Source organism: Rhinatrema bivittatum, chromosome 8 (assembly GCF_901001135.1).
Source record: "Rhinatrema bivittatum chromosome 8, aRhiBiv1.1, whole genome shotgun sequence".
Lineage (NCBI taxonomy): Eukaryota > Metazoa > Chordata > Amphibia > Gymnophiona > Rhinatrematidae > Rhinatrema > Rhinatrema bivittatum.
In genome coordinates, this window is record NC_042622.1 from 714801 (window position 1) to 735314 (window position 20514).

General features: G+C 44.2%; 1 protein-coding gene across 6 annotated transcripts in view; it reads left to right on the plus strand.

Annotated features, from left to right (window-relative positions):
* The window catches only part of KIF3B (kinesin family member 3B), a 190136-nt gene that overhangs the window by 60924 nt on the left and 108698 nt on the right, over positions 1-20514 (plus strand). The window lies entirely within an intron of this gene.

Consider the following 20514-nt stretch of genomic DNA (forward strand, 5'->3'; position numbering starts at 1 on the left):
ATTTGAATATAAGTTTACATGGATGATAGTGGTCTGACCATGGTATTTTTGTTATCTTAGTTTGGTGGTTTGACCAAATGTTAGTGTTGATGAAGACTAGGTCTAGTGTATGACCTGCTTTGTGTGTTGGGCCACTGATAATTTGACTGAGACCCAGTGATGATAGTGCGTCAATGATTGAGGTACAGGCAGGGGAGTGGGGGGAAGTGTCTATGTGTAGGTTGAAGTCACCAAGAATAATTATGGGTTTGTTGATTGATATTTTGGTCAGGAAAAATTCAATAAAAGATGAGCAGTTTTTACCTAGAGTATTAGGGGGGCAGTATACCAGACAAATTTGTAGATGTGGGGAATTAAATAGTGCAATTTCCATTGGAGAGCAATTGCTTGTTGGGATTAATTTAATCTGAAAGTTTTTTTTGATTAGCATAAGGCTTCACCTTTCTTTTTAGGTCTGGGAATTGAAAAAGTTCTGTAGGTAGAGTTATTGATTTGGTTAATTAATTTGGCATTAATTGGGGGGGGGGGGGAAGCCCAGGACTAGATAGATTTCCTCTGGAATTCTACAAGGCTTTTGCAGAAGAGTTAGTTCCTAGGCCAGGTGAGCTTTTTAATTATCTCTTTTCTCCTGGCATCCGGGTGGGTTCCCTTACCGAAGCGATCTTAGTGTCGATCTGCAAGGCAAATACGGATCCCCTGGAATGTTCTTCCTATCGTCCGATCTCTCTCCTTAATGTAGATATAAGCACGCCTAGAGGAGATCTTGCCAGTGCTGGTACATCAGGACCAGACAGAGTTCATTAAAGGGATACTCTCTACAAACAATACGAACATAAACATAAAGGTCTCATGGCCCTATATGTTTATGGTTCTGGACTAGTTCAGACTTCCCCAGGATTTCCTTTCTTGGATCCGTGCCTTATATACCACTCCTACGGCGCGGGTACTGATTAGTGGGGTCGTATCTCCTCGTTTTGCTATTGCTAGGGGAATCCGGCAAGGCTATCCCTTATCTCCACTACTTTTCGATTTAATGGTAGAGCCACTTGCGCAGGCGATTAGACAATCTCCAGAGATAGAGGGAGTAAAGTGTCAAGGGATATCTCATAAAATATCTTTATATGCAGATGACGCTTTGGTTTATGTGACGAACCTGGTTCATTCATTTCCAGCTCTGATGACCCTTATTGAAAAATTTGGAGCCCTTTTAATATATGTTATTCATTTTCTAAATCAAAGTTGATGTGCTTAGGGATCACCAAGCAAATGACTCCTAAGGTGGATATTTTCAAGAAAGCAGAGACAGTGTTCAAGTATCTGGGTTTTAAGAGATTACTCTAACCTATATAAGGATAATTACATCCCAATTCTTAAATCTATTGAGGAGGATTTGAAAAAGTGGTCTTCTTTGCATCTTCCTCTTTTGGGGAGGGTCAATTTGATCAAGATGGCTGTGCTACCCAGGTTACTGTATTCTTTCATGCACCTGCCATGCAATGTGCCTGTATGGACATTTCAGGCTTTCGGGGAGCACTCTCTATTTTTATCTGGCAGGGTAAGCTGCCCAGACTGAAATATGATGTCCTGGTTAAGCCCCGTGAAACTGGAGGGCTAGGCCTCCCCAATTGTCAGTGGTATTATTGGGCTTGTAGGCTGTCCTGCCTATGTGTATGGCTGGGTACAGATGCTCCACAGGCTTGATTTTCATTCGAGGAAGAGGGGACTAGAGGGTGCAGCTTTGTGTCCTTGTTATATATGCCGACTATCTCGCCCTCATATAGATGGGCGATGAGGAGTAATCAGATGCTTGCCCATACTCTTAAAATATGGAGAGCCATGTCTCAGATGCTCAAGCCACTGAATTCCATTTGATCTTATATGACATCCTTGATAAGTAACCCACATTTTTCTTTGCACACAATCTCCCCTGATGTGTCAGTGTGGGCAGTGGGGAGTTTGAGGTTCCTGGGTCAGTTGGCCGATGGTCATGTTAAATTGTTCACGGACCTGGTTGGGGAGTTCAGTATTCAGCATATGACCCGTTGCTTAATCTTTTCTATATGAAAGGATGTGACTGCTATAATTAGGGATCACCATGAGGTAGAGGACAGTAGTGGGATAGAAGGTCCCCTCAGTTGTAAGCAGAGTTTGGCCTACTTGATTGCTGTTTTATATAAGCCCATACGGGCAGTTTTGTGTGAAAAGGCCACTTCGCCTAGGATAAGCCAGCTGTGGAATTAGGATATGGGCACTGCTCTGGATGTTGTAGATTGGAAAGCCAACTGGAAATGGTCCCAGAAAATTACTATATGCTGGAACTGCAATATAAATTGTTGAACAGGCTATACTGTACCCTGATTTTTTTAATGCTAAATTTAATCCCTTTCTGATGGGGAGATAGCCTAATCGCTGGGCGATGAGAGGTTACAAAAAATTGGTGGGACATCTCTTGCATGCAGCGCATTTGACTGTGGCACATCAATGGAAAAATTCCCCTTCTATTCTCTGTTGGGAATCTAAGATCATGGATATTGCTTTAATGGAGAAACTTACTTTTTCTTTGAAAGACCAGTATGAACGGTATAGAGATATCTGGGGACCGTATTGGTTGTGGTGGGAGAACAGATAGATTGACAAACAGCACTGTGTTGGTGGAGTTAAAAAAAAAAAAAAAAAAAAAAAAAGAGTAAAGAAGAAATAGGTCTGTAGTTATTCAGATCCGAAGAATCTTAAGTACATTTTTTTAAAAGAGGGCGTACTACAGCTTTTTTCAAACTAGTGGGAATTGCACCTTCTTTTAATGACAAATTGATAAGATCAATGAAAGATGGGGACAAAGTCTCTCTAGTGATTTTGAAAAGAGCTGTAGAACAGCTACTTGAGGGACACATAGTGTCATTCAAGTTGGCCATAGTTTCATTTACTTCATTTGCAGATACAATATCGAAAGAATCCCATGCAGTAGGTGTATGAGATGAAGGTTTAGTGTACCAAATAGGAATGTTAGAAAAATTAACATAAAGTTTTTCAATCTTTAAGTTGAAAAGGATGAGAAGGGATTCTGCGGATGGAGATGACTTGGTAGGATTAGCACTAGTTAATAATCTTTTAGCAATTGAAAACAAAACCTTAGGATTATATCCAATATTTCATATTTTCTGTGAATAAAAATTTATCTTGGCTTCAGTAATTAAAGACTAATAAGTTTAAAAGTGATCTAAAGGAGCTTGCAAGTTCCATACTAGGGTGTTTTCGCCAATTATGTTCTCATTTTCTTAAAGTTTGATGAGTCAGTTTAATGGATGAGGTGAGCCATATGTTACATTACGGGAGGCCTTGGAGGCCTTGCATTCTGTTATATTTGGGAACGCTAGGAGAGCGATCCCAATTTAAGGGAAATTTGTGCCCTTGGGCCTCGGCACGATCCCAGACGAATCCAAGACAGCATCGAGGGTTGGCGAGGCGTGTCCCAGCATGGGCAAAGACAAAGTCTGACCCTCTGCCAGACCTGCATGCTTCTGGAAGACCAACAACATTATGTTGGTTATTGAACAGTCCTCCGACCATTCCCAGTCCTTTCGGACCTGCCGCTAGGTATCGGCAAGAAGCAGCAGGCCAGACTGAGGATGAGGGCAGACGGAGGCCTTGTGACACAGAAGACTCGAGATGAGACAAGAAGACTCTGGATGTGAACCAGGAACTTGGAAGACTCTAGACGAGAGGAGGAACTTAGAAGAGTCTGGACGAGACGAGAAGCTTGGAAGGTTCGAACATTTGCACTGTCTCTCAGGGCGCCCTACACAGCCCACAGACACGGGCGGACCCATTGGGCTGGTCACAGACCATCCTGTACCACTGCGCGCCCTACACAACTTGAAGAGGCTGGTCCTGGACCACGCAGAGAGTGGGACAAGCTCAGGAAGAGAATCCAGCTGAGACAAAACTCCAAAGACGAGGCCAGGTGTCATCTGGAGAACCACAGGAGCTGGAGGATCAAGAGGACTTGGAAACATGGGAAGAGAATCCAGCTGAGACTAGACTACAATGACGAGGCAAGGTGTCATCTGGAGAACCACAGGAGCTGGAGGTTCAGGAGGGCTCGAAACAGGCAAAAGAGGAGCGAAACCTCGGAACATCAGGAAGCCTGGACTAGGAACCTCAGGAGATGAAGACATGGAACATCAGGAAGTCACAAGAAGCAACGAAGACTCAGGAAGCACAACGAGACATGGAGCTCCAACGAAGAACAAAGACCTGACGGAGCGCTGGAAGACAGGAACTTCCAGGGACAAGTAACTCCAAGGCAAAGCAGGAGTGTTGGAGAAGCCCTTTTATAGGGCTGAGACAGGAAGCAGTCATCAGGTGGGGCCCAGGGCATATCGGGCCGCGGGCCCTTTAAATCTTGTGAAGAGGCGCAGCCCGCGCCTTAGGAACAGGAAGCAGGAAGTTGTGTAGGAGCATGGCCAGCGGCCTTGCTGCTGCTAACGCTGAAGAGCAGGGTGGGGCCGAGGAACAGGCCCAGCTATGTCAGCAGCTCTCAAGCCACAGAGGGCAGACTGAAGAGCAGCTCCAGCCGCAAGGAAGACCGGGGACTGCGGCCTCCAGGCCGCGGGACAGGCAAAGAGAAGGTAAGAGGCTGCCCATGAGGGCAGAATCACAACACCATGATTGCAATTTAGTTTTTCTCCTCTTAATCTTCTTAATTGTTTTTAAAGGAGCTAATTTACAGATCGATACTCTAGGGCCGCGGTAGAAACAGTGCGGCAGTGTCAGGCGCACCCTTGTTCCCCGCACGCACAGTTCTCTTCACCTACCGCTCGATACTCTCTTCAAATTGCATGCAAATGCATGCCGCGGCTGCGAAGCCTTAGTCAAGCGTTAGGCCCGCGCAACCCATTTTACTGTATAGAGCGCCTATACAGTATCCTGGGTTCACGGGCCTAACGCTTCACGGCCGCGCTGGTATCTGTCATTTCAAATGACATTTGAAATGACAGGTACCAGGAAGTGGACAGTTATGTTCCCCGATGCTCAGCAAACTTTCCTCCAGCCCCCGCTTACCTGCCCTGGCCCTGTCCGGTCTCCGGTGCAGCCCCAGTCCTGTCCCCTCCTCCCGAAGCAAAAAAAAAACCGAAAAAGTAGCAAGGCTCGGGCCTGCTACGGTAGTCCCTTCTCCTCTCCTCCCGATTTCAGCGCTCAAGGCGGCCGGGTGGGCGTGCATTCATCCAGGCAGAGGGAGCCGGCGGCGAAAGCGGCCTCCGGCTCCCTCTGCCTGAATGAATGCCCGTGCGATTTCGGCGCTCAAGGCGGCCGGGTGGGCGTGCATTCATCCAGGCAGAGGGAGCCGGCGGCGAAAGCGGCCTCCGGCTCCCTCTGCCTGAATGAATGCCCGTGCGATTTCGGCGCTCAAGGCGGCCGGGTGGGCGTGCATTCATCCAGGCAGAGGGAGCCGGCGGCGAAAGCGGCCTCCGGCTCCCTCTGCCTGAATGAATGCCCGTGCGATTTCGGCGCTCAAGGCGGCCGGGTGGGCGTGCATTCATCCAGGCAGAGGGAGCCGGCGGCGAAAGCGGCCTCCGGCTCCCTCTGCCTGAATGAATGCCCGTGCGATTTCGGCGCTCAAGGCGGCCGAGTGGGCGTGCATTCATCCAGGCAGAGGGAGCCGGTGGTGAAAGCGGCCTCCGGCTCCCTCTGCCTGGATGAATGCACGGCCCCCGCCGGCAGTGAATGAATGCCCGTGCGATTTCGGCGCTCAAGGCGTGACGTCACGACGCTTGACGTCACGGCATGTGACTGCCTTGAGCGCTGAAATCGCACGGGCATTCAATCACTGCCGGCGGGGGCCGTGCATTCATCCAGGCAGAGGGAGCCGGCGGCTGCTTTCGCCGCCGGCTCCCTCTGCCTGGATGAATGCACGCCCACCCGGCCGCCTTGAGCGCCGAAATCTGGAGGAGAGGAGAAGGGACTACCATAGCAGGCCCGAGCCTTGCTACTTTTTCGGTTTTTTCTTGCTTCGGGAGGAGGGGACAGGACTGGGGCTACACCGGAGACCGGACGGGGCCTTGAGCGCCGAAATCGCACCGGCATTCATTCACTGCCGGCGGGGTGCGTGCATTCATCCAGGCAGAGGGAGCCGGAGGCCGCTTTCGCCGCCGGCTCCCTCTGCCTGGATGAATGCACGCCCACCCGGCCGCAGCCTGGATCGAACACCCGCCCGCCGGCTCCCACCGCCGCCTGGATCCAACGCGCGCCCACCCGCTCGCCGGCTCCCGCCACCGCCTCGATGACCGCACGCCTGGGGGATTCGGAAAGTGACAGGTATTTTTACATATATATAAACAACTTACGCTGCAATGTTTTTTTACACTTTATGGTTTTACCCCCATTTTTTACACTTTATTCCCGTTTTAATTTTCGAACACCACACTAACACCACACTAACACCAAGTAGAGAGTAGGCGGTAAACTAACAGGTTAAGGACGCGGCAAAATAGCGGGTTACAAAGGAGATAATCTGAGCGCGCGTCACAGTATCGGAGGGGAATAGCTAATTCCTTCATTATACAGCTAATTCGTTCATTTACATATCATATACATGCTGCGTGCGGAAAGGGTTATGCGTCTGTTTTAAGAAGCGCTAAGGACGCGTGAAACTGGAGACTGTATCGCTGGATCGCCTTACGCGTCCGAATTGTGCGCTCCCAGCACGTTACAGACGGGAAATCTTCAACCGCACGTTACAGTATCGACCTGTTATTAAGAACACAACCTAATATTGAAACCCATTGAGAAGTGGCAGCTGAAATATTAAAGTAAGAAATATTAGATAAAAGAGATGAAATAGCTGATGAGGAAAGAGTGGCATCGACGGTGCCACATTGAAGAAAGCTAGTTTGTGTATTTGCAATATGAGTGTGGATTTGAGTGACTTGAATTTGAAACTTGACGAGAAAGTGATCAGACCAGGGAATCTTTGAGACATTCAAAAATTGAGAACAAACTTGTTGAAGAGATTCATTGACAAATACAAGGTCAAGAGTGTGACCCAGTTTGTAAGTGGAAACTTGAATTAATTGATGCCAACCAAGAAATTTCAATATGTCTAGAAACAGAGCACAATGTGTGAGAATAGGAACAACATCAACATGCAGATTAAAATTTCCTAGAATGATAATATTATTTAAATCAAATCTGGACAGCATTAATTGTTCAAAAAATGGAGATAAATTAGTTTGTAGTAACTTTGGAGAACAATAAACTAAACATATTGAAAAATAGTTTGAAGAGATTGCCAGCATCTCAACAGGAGAATTACCATTAAGATGCTCAACTTTAATTTTCCAAGTACCTTTTTTTGGCGGGATTGCAACACATGAGAATAGCCTGAAGGATAGATTTGATTCAAAATAATAAAATCAGAATCTAAAAGCCAAGATTCAGTAAAGCAATACAAATCTAACTGCTCTGTCAATAAAATCATAAATCAGTTGGTATTTGTTCCTAACTGACTGAGCATTGATTAAAACATATGAAACAGCAGATGCTGAAGACTCAGTAAAAAGCATTTACATTGGCACTTGCTTATAACAAGAGGGCCAACAAAAACTTAAACAGGATTTGTGAGAAGAGATATCACCAATACCTTCTTTGACCAGTGATAATGTAAAGATTTTTGGATGGAAGTATTGAGGCTTCTACCACTAGCAGAATTTAAAACCAGGGAATCCTGCTTAGATAAAAAACCCCACTTCCATTCTCTTCCTTACCCTTTCTGCCTAGAGACAAAAAGTTTATTTTCAGGGGTATGTGTTCGTATCTACCACAGAACTTTATTCACCAATAATTCATGCAACACAGCATGCATTTCAAATAAACCAGTCAGTTTGTAATAAAAATATTTTCTTTATTTCAGATAAAGAAAGGTATGAATAAAAATCTCTAAATGACTAAGAAACACTTTTATGTTCAAATCTTAACTTTACCAGAGTATATCCTACAATCAATGTGATAGCCATTAATAAAATAATTGAAATTATTAAAATCAGATAAATGTCAATCAATGTCATCTTTTGCTTAATTAATCAATACATTTCTAATACATCTGCCAATCTGGAAACAATAGCAATTTAAAGGTTCTCATATACTTGAATAAATGATTATATATTTACCAAATATCTGAAGCAACTCCCTCTGTGTCTCTCTAATCACGTGCAAAGAAAATCAAAGTAGCACTCTCCTTTCCTTCTGACTGCTTCAAGTTTTTATACCCTTAAAACACTTTGATTTCTTTGATCCAGGGTAACTGTATCTTTTCTATCAATACATCTATCTTTTTAGCCTTTGAAGAACTTCATTTCTAAAAACCTTGACTGAGGTTCAAGCAATTTTTCCATATCACAATATTAAAAATTAGGAGTTATTCTTACCCTGTTTAAAGCTGCGCCCATATTCGATCTTTTATTTGATGCCAAACTAACAATCTTTTAGTCTTTTTTAGCTTTCTTTGTAGTTCTGAGAGAAGAGCTTTTGCACTCCCCTCTATCCCAGGATTCACGCCTGAGTGACCACATGTTTTAGGATGCCCAAGGCCATAAAATGGAGACTGCTTTCTTACTTAGAGATAAGCAAGAAGTTGAAAACAGCCTCTCAAGGTCTGTAAGGGGGGTAGAGAAGAGTGCTGTTTGCTGCAGTTTTTTCAGCACAGGCCTTGACTAAAGCCATGGCTTTTAAAAGTAAAGGCTTATGGGTATTAAATGCTAACCTGTCTCTTTATGGCTAATTGATTACTGACTTCACTAAATATAAGTAATTATCAATAAAGCACAAAATATTAAAATATTTTCTGACAATAACTGAAATCGATGATGAAGGGATATTTGAAATATTACCAATAGTTTCAATGGTCTCGCTGGCCCTCGGCACACATAAAGGAACGCCTTTGTTGCGCACCACTGGTACGCGGCACCTCCGGTGTCACATGCCAGCTCTTCACCCCCCCCCCCTCCCCCTGAGCCAATGACATCGGCGGGAAAATCCAGGGCTGTGTAGAGGCTCTCCCAGAGAAGCCAAAGCTGGCAAGAATGCTCATTGTGCCGGGGAGACTTAGAGAGGCAGAAGCAGCCAGTCCTTGACCAGCATCGAATGCCAGCTCTTCATCCCCGAGCCACTGTCATTGGGGGGGCAGGGCCCAAGGCCATCGCTGTTGGGTGAGCCAGCGGGAAAATCCAGGGCTCTGTAGAGGCTCTCCCGGAGGAACCAAAGCTAGCAAGAAGGCTCGTTGTGCCGGGGAGAGGCAGAAGCAGCCAGTCCTTGACCAACGTCACATGCCGACACTTCACCCCCCCCCCCCACCCTGAGCCAATGACATCGGGGAGGCGGGGCCCAAGGCCATCACTGTCAGGTGAGCCATGGGAACATCCAGGGCTGTGTAGAGGCTCTCCCGGAGGAGCCAAAGCTGGCAAGAAGGCTCGTTGTGCCAGGAAGAGTCAAATGTCCAAAAAGGATGATAATTCAATATGAAAATCCATAGTAAAGTGAAGGTGAGGATCTCTAGAATTCAGCCATACTAGATAGAAAATTTTGTATTCTTCCCTGTATAAGACTATAAAAAGAATATATCATCTAGCCCAACACTGTATGTGTGTAAAAAAAGAAAAGGAATATAAATGTTTCTCTTCAAAACCAGATATATAAAGGTTGGCAATACTGGGGGCCATAGTTGCCCCCATTGCTATGCCATGTTTCTGCAAGTAAAATGAATTTTGGAATAAAAAGATATTTTTTGTCAGGATGATCTTAGCCAATTGCAGGATAAATTCCATAGGTAACCGATGAGATTTAAGTCTGGAAGCCTACATACTCTGATACTCACGGATTCCAACTGAGCTACATTAGGGTATAATGATTGTATAACCAAGGACACCAAAAGACTTGATTTCACCTCAACCATTTTTTTGATTGGAATATTTATTTCAGTATAGCAGACCGGAAACAGATTTTGTCATCCCTGAAATAACTAGTGATTGGGTCTTCATGTAGGTTTGATTTAGCTATAGTGAATGACAACTTCCAGGGTCGGCATTGAACCCATAGATCACATGTAAAAGATGAAAAGGGGATGATGGTATATGCAACCTTATTCAATGTGCTATTTTTTATTGTTGTATTGTAAAAGATTCTGATGTGACCTTTATTTTTTGTAGCTGAAGCCACTTTTTTTGCCTCATTTTTTGATTGTCACATTCATTTTAATATATCTGGATACAGATGATATCATCGCTGATATAAATAACAATTGGATCTCCATTTAGGTTAGAGCTATATATAGTAAATGACAGCTTCCAGGGTTGGTGTTGACGCAGTGGAATGGCTGAAAGAGTGGATGACTGTGTGTGCAGTGTTTACTCGATGTGCTATATGTGAGTGTTCTATTGTAAAGGATTCTTATGCAACCTTTATCTCTTTTAGCTATAGTGCTTCAACATATTAATCCCCTGATGCAGAATCTTCGAAACTCAGAACGTGTCAGGGCTCTTGGGATTACTATTTGGATGGCAGCGACTAAAAGTTAAGTTACTTTTCAATTTTTATGTGCATTTAAAAATATAAAAAAGTCTTGAACATTGAGGACTGATGATTATTTGTAAAGCAATGAAGGTCTTTTTGACTAGGAGTGCTTAGTATGATGGTCCATTTTTAATTCTGGTTATGGTCACTATTAATAACATTGATTTGTTTGTTCTCAATGGACAATCCAAAACAGCTCAATTCTGCAAGTGACCTACTTACCCGGCGTAGCCAACACTATGGTGGACAAACTCAACAGCATATTCCACCACCACGAATAGTCACTGATTCAGTCCATGGGTGATCACTTTTTCCGGCTGTGGGGGAATGCCCATGGATAGACCTCTTTGCAACAGAACAAAACAGAAAACTTAATAGGTTCTATTCCATTCTATCCAGCAAACTATGAGAAGCTCCAGATGCATTCCTGGTTCCTTGGGCCACAGGCCTCATGTATGCTTTTCCTCCAATACCATTCATAGTTATGAGGGTTCAGAAATTTATACAGGACCGTGTCAAAATGATTTAATCAATCCAGTGTGGCCCAGACAACTGGGCTATTCCTATTTGGTACAGTTCTCCATTAAACCTCCCATGAGACTGGGAGAAAATTCTGCTTTACTAACTCAAGAACACAGCAAGTTATTGCACCTGAAGCTACCAACGCTCAACCTGACAGTATGGATGTTGAGTGCTCAGTTTTGGCTCAGTAGTTACTGCGGGACATCAATTCAAAATATTCTTCTCTTGACAAGGAAACTGTTCACAAGATGCATTTACTCTTTCAAGTGTAAGCACTATTCACATTGGTGTGCTTACCTCAACTTAAATCCTTGTAATTATGAACCTTGGTACTAACTGTCTTATCTGCATCACATTTTCCAGTCTGGTTTGACAACTACATCAGTGCAAATGCATCTTGGTGCCATTGCACTTTATTGTTCAAAGGACAATGGAGCACCTATTTCCATGCATACTTTTGTCTGCAAATTCGTAAAAGGATTTCTACGCTTATGCCCACCGGTCAGAAAACTGCTGGTACCTTGAGATATCAACATCGTTCTTATCTTGCTGACGAAAGCTCCCTTTGAACCTCTAGAAACTGCATCTCTAAAATACTTAACCTGGAAGGTTCTCTTCCTAATAGCTGTCACTTTCATGCATAGAGTGTGCAAATTAAAGGCTCTAGCTCATTACCTTCCTTGTATACGAACACATCCAAAATTGCTAGCAAAAGTGGTTTCCACTTTTCACTTGAACCTATCCATCACTCTTCTGACTTTCTACCCAAAGCCTCAGGTGTACAATGGTGAAAAGGTATTGCATATTTCAGACTGCAAGAGGGCTCTAGCATACTACAATGCAGAACACAAGCCAACAGGAGAGCATCTCAAGTATGTATTTCTTACGATCCAAACAGATTGGGTGCCCGTGTTACAAAAAGAACATTATTGAATTGGATAACCAGTTGCACACAACACTGCTAAACACTAGCTGGACTTGAGCTTACCAAACCAGTCAGAACCCACCAAGTGCAAACAATGGCCTCCTGTATTGCACACCTTAGAGAGATGCCCATAGAGGACATCTGTAAAGTGACCACTTCATCGTCTATACACACACACACTTCCCACTATTGTCTGGATGTCTTGACAGCTGCGGACAGTGCATTAGATCAAGCAGTCTTGTGTCACACAGTTTCTAAGTAGTCTGCTCTCCACAGTGGAGTCCAGGTTGCTATATCTGATATGCTGCGCTGCAATCCTCAGCTTGGGACTTCCTACAGATCATAGCTAATTCAGCCCTGCATATCAGCAGAGAAAAGGAACATAAGAACATAAGAAAATGCCATACTGGGTCAGACCAAGGGTCCATCAAGCCCAGCATCCTGTTTCCAACAGTGGCCAATCCAGGCCATAAAACCTGGCAAGTACCCAAAAACTAAGTCTATTCCATGTAACCATTGCTAATGGCAGTGGCTATTCTCTAAGTGAACTTAATAGCAGGTAATGGACTTCTCCTCCAAGAACTTATCCAATCCTTTTTTAAACACAGCTATACTAACTGCACTAACCACATTCTCTGGCAACAAATTCCAGAGTTTAATTGTGCATTGAGTAAAAAAGAACTTTCTCCGATTAGTTTTAAATGTGCCCCATGCTAACTTCATGGAGTGTCCCTTAGTCTTTCTACTATCCGAAAGAGTAAATAACTGATTCACATCTACCCGTTCTAGACCTCTCATGATTTTAAACACCTCTATCATATCCCCCCTCAGTCGTCTCTTCTCCAAGCTGAAAAGTCCTAACCTCTTCAGCCTTTCCTCATAGGGGAGTTGTTCCATTCCCCTTATCATTTTGGTTGCCCTTCTCTGTACCTTCTCCATCGCAATTATATCTTTTTTGAGATGCGGCGACCAGAATTGTACACAGTATTCAAGGTGCAGTCTCACCATGGAGCGATACAGAGGCATTATGACATTTTCCGTTTTATTCACCATTCCTTTTCTAATAATTCCCAACATTCTGTTTGCTTTTTTGACTGCCGCAGCACACTGAGCCGACGATTTCAATGTGTTATCCACTATGACACCTAGATCTCTTTCTTGGGTTGTAGCACCTACCATGGAACCCAACATTGTGTAATTATAGCACGGGTTATTTTTCCCTATATGCATCACCTTGCACTTATCCACATTAAATTTCATCTGCCATTTGGATGCCCAATTTTCCAGTCTCACAAGGTCTTCCTGCAATTTATCACAATCTGCTTGTGATTTAACTACTCTGAACAATTTTGTGTCATCTGCAAATTTGATTATCTCACTCGTCGTATTTCTTTCCAAATCATTTATAAATATATTGAACAGTAAGGGTCCCAATACAGATCCCTGAGGCACTCCACTGTCCACTCCCTTCCACTGAGAAAATTGCCCATTTAATCCTACTCTCTGTTTCCTGTCTTTTAGCCAGTTTGCAATCCACGAAAGGACATCGCCACCTATCCCATGACTTTTTACTTTTCCTAGAAGCCTCTCATGAGGAATTTTGTCAAACGCCTTCTGAAAATCCAAGTATACTATATCTACCGGTTCACCCTTATCCACATGTTTATTAACTCCTTCAAAAAAGTGAAGCAGATTTGTGAGGCAAGACTTGCCCTGGGTAAAGCCATGCTGACTTTGTTCCATTAAACCATGTCTTTCTATATGTTCTGTGATTTTGATGTTTAGAACACTTTCCACTATTTTTCCTGGCACTGAAGTCAGGCTAACCGGTCTGTAGTTTCCCGGATCGCCCCTTGAGCCCTTTTTAAATATTGGGGTTACATTTGCTATCCTCCAGTCTTCAGGTACAATGGATGATTTTAATGATAAGTTGCAAATTTTTACTAATAGGTCTGAAATTTCATTTTTTAGTTCCTTCAGAACTCTGGGGTGTATACCATCCGGTCCAGGTGATTTACTACTCTTCAGTTTGTCAATCAGGCCTACCACATCTTCTAGGTTCACCGTGATTTGATTCAGTCCATCTGAATCATTACCCATGAAAACCTTCTCCATTACGGGTACCTCCCCAACATCCTCTTCAGTAAACACCGAAGCAAGAAATCATTTAATCTTTCCACGATGGCCTTATCTTCTCTAAGTGCCCCTTTAACCCCTCGATCATCTAACGGTCCAACTGACTCCCTCACAGGCTTTCTGCTTTGGATATATTTTAAAAAGTTTTTACTGTGAGTTTTTGCCTCTACAGCCAACTTCTTTTCAAATTCTCTCTTAGCCTGTCTTATCAATGTCTTACATTTAACTTGCCAATGTTTATGCTTTATCCTATTTTCTTCTGTTGGTTCCTTCTTCTAATTTTTGAATGAAGATCTTTTGGCTAAAATAGCTTCTTTCACCTCCCCTTTTAACCATGCCGGTAATCGTTTTGCCTTCTTTCCATCTTTCTTAATGTGTGGAATACATCTGGACTGTGCTTCTAGAATGGTATTTTTTAACAATGACCACGCCTCTTGGACATTTTTTACTTTTGTAGCTGCTCCTTTCAGTTTTTTTCTAACAATTTTTCTCATTTTATCAAAGTTTCCCTTTTGAAAATTTAGCACGAGAGCCTTGGATTTGCACACTGTTCCTTTTCCAGTCATTAAATCAAATTTGATCATATTATGATCACTATTGCCAAGCGGCCCCACCACCGTTACCTCTCTCACCAAGTCCTGTGCTCCACTGAGAATTAGATCTAAAATTGCTCCCTCTCTCGTCGGTTCCTGAACCAATTGCTCCATAAAGCTATCATTTATTCCATCCAGGAACGTTATCTCTCTAGCGTGACCCGATGACACATTTACCCAGTCTATATTGGGATAATTGAAGTCTCCCATTATTACTGCACTACCAATTTGGTTAGCTTCCCTAATTTCTCTTAGCATTTCACTGTCCATCTCACCATCTTGACCAGGTGGACGGTAGTATACCCCTATCACTGTAGTCGTCCCTGACACACAAGGGATTTCTACCCATAAAGATTCAATTGTGCATTTAGTCTCATGCCGGATGTTTATCCTGTTGGACTCTATGCCATCCCGGACATAAAGCGCCACACCTCCTCCCGAATGCTCCTCTCTGTCATTGCGATATAATTTGTACCCCGGTATAGCACTGTCCCATTGGTTATCCTCTTTCCACTATGTCTCTGAGATGCCAATTAAGTCTATGTCATCATTTACTGCTATACATTCTAATTCTCCCATCTTACTTCTTAGACTTCTGGCATTAGCATACAAACATTTCAAAGTTTGTTTTTTGTTTGTATTTTTATTCTGCTTTTTAATTGATTGCTTACAGTATACAGTGTTTTCCTTGGATAGCAGGATGAATTAGCCATGTGATGCCCGCCCTCCTCCCTGGATAGCAGACTTTTGGAAACAGATTGAGGAGACTTTGGACAACGCGGAAGTAGGAATCCCACACGTACTCAGTAGAGCTGAAAGTTCTTGTAGCTTGGAGAGACAGCTCCATTCAGTGCTTCTGGATAACGTCACCCACAGATCATGGCTAATTTATACTATAATCTATGAAAAATACCGCTTATGGTAAGCAAACTTGCTTTTGCTTAGATTTTGCATAATAAAATGTTTATGGCAAAGGAGAATATGGTTGCTGCTTTGGAAATGACGAGAATCATCCGATTCTTGTTCTCGTCATTGCTGTACAGCCAACTGGATCGGCTTTCGCTTTGCTTTCTGCTGCTTTGGAAAGACAGATTTTTTTTTCAGTACATTTTGCCCCCACACTGGAAAAATGATCACATTTTATTCATCACAACTGGATTTTGAAAGAGTGCTATTTGGTAAAAGGGGAGGAATCTAAGGTTTCATCTCTCCCTTTTATATATCCTTGGTGGTAGAATTACTGGTCTCCATACATAATGAGGCCAATATTCAAAATGGCAAGTAGCTGGATAAATACTACTTATCCAGCTAAGTGGTGCTGCTGAATATCCGGCTAGAATGAGCAGGGGCCATTTAGCAGGATAAGTCGGGGGTGGGGAATGGGTTTAATGGGGAGAATTAATTAGTGAAAAACTGTTTTATTAAAGAGAAACAAGTTGACAGACAACACGGAACCTGAGATGTGTGTTTTCTTATACATCCCTGGTTCGCAGTTACAACAAGGCATTCAGCATGACTTCCCAACCCACCTAACCCTCTCTTACTTTATGCCACCCAACTTCCTCATCCCACCCCACCCCCACTTGATCCAGTAGTAACAATTTCCCGCTGCTGTCAGGTCTACCAGATACAGAGCCCGTGAGCGATGTTCAGTCATTAAGTATTAAGCTTCGGGATCGATGTGGCAACGCCAGCAAATAGTCCTCCCAAGTTCATAAGAAGTTACGGCGATGTTGCGGCGAGGATCTCGAGGCCAAATTGTCCATCTGCATCATCCGGTGAAGATGGGTTCTCCAAGTCCAGAAAGAGGGCGGGTCCTTCTCCCTCCAATATAATAAAATAACCTTTTTCCCCACCGCACAGGCTTTCCTAAGAAACAGACAATGGCCCAGCCCCCGAATAAGTGGCCAGGGAATGCAATCAAATAAAAGCATGTAACGAGAGACGGGGAGGCGGATATCTAATAAGTCCCGCAAATAATCCACAATCTTCCCCCAATATTTTTGAAGGAGAGGGCAGGCCCAAAAAACATGAGACAGAGTCCCGGCCGATAAGTGACAGCGTGGGTACAGCGCAGTGGAAGCCAGCTGGGCATGATAGGCAATTTTGGGGGAGACAAAAGCTCTCCACAAGAATTTGAATTGCATTTCCCTAAAGTACATATTACCGATGACCTTGGTCGTGTTCCGCATACAAGCTGAAAAAACCGCTAGAGGCACAGAAAAGTCTCCATCAGAGCCTCAATGCTCCACGGATGTTATATACGTGGCCTTATAATTACCCTGTAGTAACCCTTTGTAATACACCGATAAGGAGGGGGGTCGCCGACCTTCAAGTTGAGAGAAAGCATCCAGGGCTAGAAAATGAGAAGGTTGCTTAGTAGTGGGTGCCAGGGAATGAATATAGTACCGAATTTGCAAATAGCCAAATAAGTGTACAGCGGTCAGCCCATATATTTCTTTCAATGTGTCGAAGGATAAGATGTCGCCCGCAGCACCCAGCAGATGACCCAGGTGCGTAATGCCCTTCTGCCCCCATCCTCACAGGCCGGTGTAATGAGAGCCAGGCGAAAACTCTAGGTTCCCCCTTATAGGCAAAAGATACAAGCAGACTCTGGGTAATCCCAGATGGTGAGTGAGAAAATTCCAAGCTTTCCAGAGGGGCATAATTAAGGGGTCCTGTGCCAATACCGAGGGCAGAGCCGCCCGTGAGCCCATGAGAACAAATTTACGGTCTAGAGGGGCCATCAGAGTATGCTCTGCCATGATATTGACAAATACTGATTCCCCTAGAAGCCAATCATGGACCAACAGTAAATTAGCCGCCACATTATATCTTAAGAGGTCCGGGGCTCCCATACCCCCGAACCCCCACTTCAATTTTAACCAGGCAAGTGGGACACGAGCCTTTTTCCCCCGCCAGAAGAAGACGCGCATCATCCTATCAACCTTCCCCAAATCCCGGCTCTTGAGTGAAAGGGGGAGATTCTGCAGCACAAACAGCCATTTAGGCAAGAGAACCAGTTTGAACAAGTTAATACGGCCCCCCAAAGATACCAGTAGGTCCCGCCAAGTGCACAGTTTAGTCTGAGTGATGTTCAGCAACCCTGAAATGTTAAGAGCATACATGGCGGACAAATCAGTAGACACGAAGATCCCAAGGTATTTAATTGAGTTCCCCGCCCAATGAAGGGGGAAAGGACCCCACCAGCGTTCTTTGAGAGTATTTGGAAAGGCCAAGGTCTCCGACTTACCTCAGTTGATATGCAAACCGGAGATCATACCTAAAACAGAAAACAGCTCCAAAGGAGCTGGCAGAGATTTCTGGGGATTTGTCAGAAATACTAAAACGTCATCAGCAAAGGCAGCGTACTTAAAGATCTCCTTCCGCCCCCCCTGATGGAACTGTAGACCTCATATGGTAGGGGAGTCCTGAATAGCTAGTAGCATAGGCTCTAAAGTGAGAAGAAACAACAAAGGGGCCAATGGGCAACCCTGGAGCATTGGGGCGTAATACCTGAAATGGTGGGGAATGCATCCCATTGACCAATATAGAGACCGCCGGACAGTGATAAAGTAACTGAATGGCCTGATAGAAAAACCCCCCAAACCCCATTAAGTGAAGCAGAAAACCCCATTCCACCCGGTCAAAGGCCTTTTCGGCGTCTAGACTAGCGATGAGGTATGAAATATCAGTTCTATGACATAGCGCCATGGCCGCCGTCACCTGCTGGATGTTCGTGAGAGCATACCGCTTCTTAACAAAGCCCACCTGGCCTGGTTTAATCAAATATGGCAGTATCTCCCCCAGTCTATCCGCTAAAATTTTTGCCATAAGTTTATGGTCCACATTTAACAAAGAAATAGTACGATACGAAGCAGGCTGTAAAGTATCTTTCCCCGGCTTGTGGATCCGAGTCACATATGCCAGATTGCCATGAGGTGGGAATGTCCCCACAGTGACCAGAGAATTAAACACTAAAGTGAGAAATTTGGCAAGGGGATTGACCAGACACTTATAAAACTCCAAACTGTAGCCATCGGTGCCCAGGGCTTTATATTTCTGAGCTTTCTGAATGGCTAGGCGCACCTCCTCTTCCGTTATGGGGTAGTTCAAACTCCTGCGTTGGGCAATAGTGATGGAGGGGAGATTGAAACGTGCGCAAAAATCATCCCAGTTAACCGAACTCCAGCCCTCAGATGCATAAAGAGTGGAATAATATTCCTGAAAGACGGCCAAAATGGCCGGAGTTTCATTTACCATCTACAAAAATAAATGTATTATTCTGGAATGTAATGAAAAACTTACATGCAACTTAAGGAAGAAAGAAGCTCCTGTACCCAATACACTTTGGGGTAGATTTTAAAAATTTGCGCGATCGCATAATTTTGTTCGCTCACCAGGCGCAAACAAAAGTACGCTGGATTTTATAAGATACGCGCGTAGCTTATAAAATCCGGGGTCGGCGCACGCAAGGGGGTGCACATTTGTGCAACCTGCGCGCGCCGAGCCCAGCGCGCGCTGCCTGTTCCCTCCGAGGCCGCTCCAATTTCAGAGCGGCCTCGGAGGGAACTTTCCTTTGCCCTCTCCCCACCCCCCTCACCCGGCCATATCTAAACCCCCCCTTACCTTTGTTGCATGATTTACGCCTGCTAAAAGCAGATGTAAATCTGTGCGCGCCAGCGGGCTGCTGGCGCGCCATCACCCGACCCGGGGGCTGGTCCAGAGGGCTCGACCACGCCCCTGGGCCAGCACCACGCCCCCGGGCCCGCCCCTGCAATGCCGCGTCACGCCCCCGAAACACCGCATCATATAGGACACGCCCCGACACGCCCCTTTTACAAAGCCCCGGGTCTTACGCGTGCGCCGACGCGTGAGGGCCCTGCTCGCGTAAATCTGGCCAGATTTACGCGCGCAGGGCATTTAAAATCCGCCCCTTTGTTTTAAAGAAAGAAAATGTTTCCTACAAGCCTGCGTAGCACATGAAACATCAGGAAAGATCTGGATCTTTTGTCCACAAAATGAAAAATCTTTACATTGAAAATACTTATTTAGAACCTGATCTTTATCCTGTTCCAGAGAAAAAGAAACTAACAAAATGGCTCTGATAGGGATATTATCAACTGAAGTCTCTAAAAAAAAAAAAGTAGAGACCCCAAGACTCTAGAATATCTATCTCACCTTCCCTAGTAGGACATATTTTTTCTTGAGACAAATAATATATCTTTGATAACATTGGGAGTTTGTCCTCAGTGAAGGATAGCACCTCACACACATACTTTTTTAAATAATTCCCTTGCGGACAGCAATCTTAAAACAGGAAAATTCAAAAATGCAACTTGTGAGATCTCTACGTGTTTTCTAAATTTTCAAGACGATTATGAATAAGATTTTTTTGAAGGAAGCACAGGTAGCTTGAATTGAAGTTACTTGAGAAGTAACTTGTCCAAACACTTCCTTCCATTGCATAAATCCTGTTATCATATTCTTCCATCTTAGTTCTCACTTCTGAGAAAAATGTATGCGTTTGAGAAACAGAAAGGGCTAGATTTTTCTCAAACTTTGCAACCAGCCTCCATATATCCTACGAAGTCACCTTAGTAGGCTCCTCTATTTCTTCTATCATTCCACTCATTAAAGGTATAATTGAGGGTAGAGGGAGTCCCATAGAGTTATCTTGAGGGCCCTCCATGTTAAGAACATAAGAACATGCCATACTAGGTCAGTTCAAGGGTCCATCAAGCCCAGCATCCTGTTTCCAACAGTGGCCAATCC